Raw genomic sequence first — 5,012 nt, forward strand, 5'->3', positions numbered from 1 at the left:
TTCCTGTTTTTTTGTGGGTGCTCCCTTCAACTAATGGGTCCTTGCCAGCATCATCCCTCTCTGCCCCGTCTAGCATTTCTTAGACTCTTCATCCCCCAATATTGTGCCCCTGGGGCTTGTAGCCCTCTGGGAACAGTACTGGGAACAGTGCCTTGTGATGCAGAATTAGGAAAACATTCCCCTCTTTTTCCACTGGCAGGATTAGGCTCTGCCATCAGAAAATGAGGCTGGGATCTACCTAGAGTAGCCACCTAGAACCTGGGGAGGGAAGGGGTATAATGCCGCAGAATCCGCCTTCCAAAGAGGCCATTTTCTCCAGGTGAACTGATCGGTGATACCTGGGCATCAGATGTCATTGCAGGAGCTCTCCATTGCAGGAGATCTCCAGCCACCACCTGGAGGTTGGCAACCCTAGATCTAACTCAATGTCTGGTGGGCACCAGTGCCCTGTGCAGTTTCTATGCCCTGTGTCACTTTCTATGTGACAGGATATATGCAAACTCACACCCCCATAAAGTTGCTTTATTTGCATGAAAGAGACAGATCTCAGAATTTTGTTCGCAATACAGAATTTTTAGAAGAACTGTTTTTGGTTCCCTACTTTTTTTTACTACCCAAAGTCATCTCAAAGTGTCTTACAATTTCCCACACTTCCTCTTTGCAAAACAGACACCCTGCAAGGCAGATGAGGCTGAGAGAGCCCTGAGAGAACTGTGACTGGCCCAAGGTCACCCAGCTGGCTACACATGGAAGAGCGGGGAATCATGGGGAATATAAGTGTATGCATCCTTGGCGGCCCCTCTAGAATCTAAAAAAAGAGACGAGAGCCTTCGATTTTACACGACCTCCTTAATAAATATCATTTAGCCATTCTTTAGGAGAACTTTGTGTGAGGACTCTGTAAGAGCTGACATTGGTACGGTTAGAACTTAAACGAGATCTGTAGATTTGCCAGGTGACAAGACATCTTGCCCACTCCTCTTTTTGCTCACTGCTCTTGGAATCCATTCGCCCCTTCCCCATTATCCAGAGGATACCCTCACTTCACAAGAAACTTCTGGTTTACCTGGGCTTTTCCCGACTGACTGACCTCATCCCTCCCCTTCCCCAGTTGGGTCTGATTTTTAAAATGTAAACCTGCAGGCCCAGCTGCGTACACTTTTATTTAAATGCTGCACACCCAAAAAAAAAGATTCCAATAATACTTAGCATTGATATGGCACATAAGAGCGCTTTGCATACACTGCCTTTCCGCAGTCCTGGAAGCTAGCATTATTATCTTCCTGCTGTCAATGAGAAGCTGCCGTTAGAACAAAGAATTTGCCTACGATTGGGTTCATGTCCGAAATGGATTCCGTCAGACGAGGAATTTCCCAGTCCATAGAACAGTCAGCATACACAAAGGCAGGCTAGCGTGAGAGGGTGTTATTATGTGGGTCAATCAAGTGACGACACCGCTGCTGTCCAATAGGTGCCTATGCCACATGGTGTTCTCCATCATTCCACACATTTCCCCCAGACTGGGGGACAACATCATAACATTCCGTTGTTTTCCAGGCAGGATGCAATGTGGTGTGTCAATTTTGTGGGGTCCCCCCCCCAAAAAAAACCATATTTCATAGGCTAAGAAGCAGTGTGGTTTAATGGATGGAGGAATTAGACATTGGTCAGAGGTTCCAATTTCCAGACAGGCGAAAACTGCCCCTTAACGTCTTTGGGTTGATGAATAAACTGGGATGTTCCTCCGCACAGAGGACCCTGAGCTCCTTTGAGAGATAAGAATGGGATAGAACAAAGGTCCTTTGTGCTCCTTCTCCAAGCCCACGGGAGGGAGTCAGATGGAGCAAAGTTCTGCCGCACAGCTCAGCTCCCCCTTTGACCTTCAACTGTCAAGCAGAATTGCATTCTTCGCAGTCTCCCCAGAGGAGAACAGGCAGGGTGTGTTTCTATATCCTGCACCAGGCTATTTGGCTGGAGGCCAGCAGCAACCAGAAAGGCAAGGCCTGGATCTTTGGCACAGGTGTTTACACTGACAGCAGGCTCTGTTCTCTGGAGCGGAGCCTGAGTGAAAAAAAGTAGGGTCCTTTTTACATAGTGCCTGAATTCAATCCTGCCACATAATGGAAGTTTCCCTTAACACAAAGGTGCTCTCCAAGAGCTGCTATAAGATCAAGCACTGATCCCTGCCCCTGCGTTTCTGATCCATGCTAATGTGCACAAAAATCAAAAGGCTATTTGATGCAGTCGGCACAGAGATGTTTGGATTTGCGATATGAAGAAGAGGAAGAAGAAGTTGGTTCTTGTATGCCGCTTTTCTCTACCTGAAGGAGTCTCAAAGCGGCTTACAGTCACCTTCCCTTTCCTCTCCTCACAACAGACACCCTGTGAGGTGGGTGAGGCTGAGAGAGCCCTGATATTCCTGCTCGGTCAGAACAGCTTTATCAGTGCTGTGGCGAGCCCAAGGTCACCCAGCTGGTTGCATGTGGAGGAGGAGCGGGGAATCAAACCCGGCTTGTCAGATTAGAAGTCCGTACTCCTAACCTCTACACCAAACTGATTTGATGAAAGCAGGTCCTTGCAGGAAAGGGGTTGCTGAACCCCAGGGGAGTGTGGTATATAAACAAAATAAAAACAAAATACTTTGCACTATGTCTCAGGCTGAATCTCCAGACAGGATGGAGTCATGTTCAACTTAGCGCAAGCGACTACTTGTAGGGACATCTTTGTAGTTCCACCTGTGCAAGTGGAAATGTTTGAGTGCAAGCAGAAGTGTTCAGTGGGAGCCAGTCATGTGGATGTAATAACAATATTGTTCAACTGCAATTGTGGTGAGGTGAGGTGAGGTGAGGGGCGGGCGGGAGAGGCCTTGACAGCTATGGTGGTAGAAATCGGTCCAGGCATCTTCATGGCAAGGCAGAAGAGGGAAAGATGCTCGTTGCTGGATTGCCCTGCCTTCTCCCAATGGCAGATACAGCCCAGCAGCATTCGTCATTGGGCCAGGAACAGGGCCAGCATCCACCCCTCCATCGCCCCCTGCCACTCCCCAGTTAAGTTAAAATGAGAGCACTTACCCCTCTGAACTCCAGTCACCACCACACACAATGAGCCTCGGCAAGAAGGGGTTTTTAAGACCTGGACCCCTCGCCTTTCCACCCCCTCCAAGCCCATCATTGGCCATGGGGGGGGGGTATGACATAATCATATATGGTCATATCACCCATTTTTTAAAATTTAAAATATATATATAAAGAATTAATTAGCTCCCACCCAATCATGGAAACCCTTCCAGGGCCCTTGAAAAAACAGGGTTTCATGAACCGCCTGTTGAGAAAACCTGTTATAGCAGTGGTCCCCAACCTTTATTAGGCTGGGGACCCGGCAGGGCATCGGGCCGCGCCCGTGGGGACCGCGCCAGCGTGGGCCACACCCACGTTTCGGGCCACGCCTGCGAGCCGCGCCCGTGGATCGGGCCGCGCCCGCGAGCCGCGCCCGCGGATCGGGCCGCGCCCGCGAGCCGCGCCCGCGGATCGGGCTGCACCCGCGAGCCCCGCCCGCGGATCGGGCCGCGCAGCCCGGCCCTGATTCCCTCTCCCCGCCCTCCCGCAGTAAGTAGCTTCCCGGGCCGCAAGCTTGCGGCCTGGGAAGTTTTTTACTGCGGGGGGGGGCGGGGAGAGGGAGCCGCGGCCCAGCACCATGGCCTTTACGGCCCGGCACCGGGCCGCGGCCCGCAGGTTGGGGACCACTGTGTTATAGTGTCCAAGAGAAACACAAGTTCTCATATCCCCACTGAGCTCCCTCCCCAAATTCTACCCTCCGTAGTCACGGCCTCCAAATATCCAGGGATTTCCCAAGCCAGAGTTGGCAACTCTACGTTACTCACTGCCAAGCCACCTGTGCCTTGGCGCAGTGAGATGCCGGGCAGCCAAGCTGGGAGGAGTTATTCCAATACGTCTTTCCCTTCCCCGTGCAATGAGATGTGCTCCAGGACAGTCTATACAAGGGTTCTGCAGTTCCTTAATATGGAGAGTGGTCAGGAGTTATGGCATGTGACCTGTTAAGCCACATGCAGCTCACAGCCATGCTCATGTGTCCTGCAAGACGCTTGTCATTCCCCTCCCCTCGCCTGACTCAGATCAAAACGCAGACACACAAGGCCCCCTCCCCCATGGGATACCTTACACGACTGGTGTTGTTTGAATAACAAATTGTGCAGGTGTTACCTCTCTGCTGTTTGTGAAAAACCCTGCCAGAGGAATGAAGCACTCTCCAACCCATCCCAACACCGGTTGACAACAGTGCTCTTCAACTATGGTTGCCAACTCTGGGTTAGGAAATACCTGGGGACTTTGGGGGTGGAGCCAGGAGCGCGTAAAATTTAGGGGCAGGGAGCAACCTCGGTGGAGTATAGTGCTATGGAGTTCATCCTCCAAAGTGGCCATTTTCTCCAGAGGAACTACTCTCTGTTACCTGGGGAGAAGCTGTAAAACTAGGGGATTCCAAGGTCCCACCGGGAGGGGGCGGGGCTAGAGTCCCTATCTTCAGCTCCTACAGTTGCCAACCTCCAGGTAGGACCTGGAGATCTCCCGGAATTAGAGCCGACAACATAGATCAGTTCTGCTGGAAAGAAAGGTTGCTTTAGAGCTGGTGGACTCCAGAAAATACCACCCTCCACAAAATCTACCTCCTTATCTCCATTTCGCAAACTGAGATTTGGCAATCCTAAGAGAAAGAGTGGAAGCTTGGTAGGTCCCACCTGGAGGTTGGTAACCCTTTGCTGGAAAAGAACTATTCCTACTGAATGAAGAAGATCAGGATCTTCTACTCGCGCAGTAATACTTGGAACATACAACAATGCAAGGAACATACAACACTCAGGAGCTAAGGGCGGAAAGAACTCCTGAATCATTCAAGATTCCCCCCCCCCCCTTGTTTGTGCACGCCCAGTTTGAAGGGTCATTTACTGGAACGCCCTCCTGCTGTGACGCAGGCCCCGAAGGGCGTCTCTTCCGGCC

Source organism: Paroedura picta, chromosome 3 (genome assembly GCF_049243985.1).
Source record: "Paroedura picta isolate Pp20150507F chromosome 3, Ppicta_v3.0, whole genome shotgun sequence".
NCBI classification, from domain to species: domain Eukaryota; kingdom Metazoa; phylum Chordata; class Lepidosauria; order Squamata; family Gekkonidae; genus Paroedura; species Paroedura picta.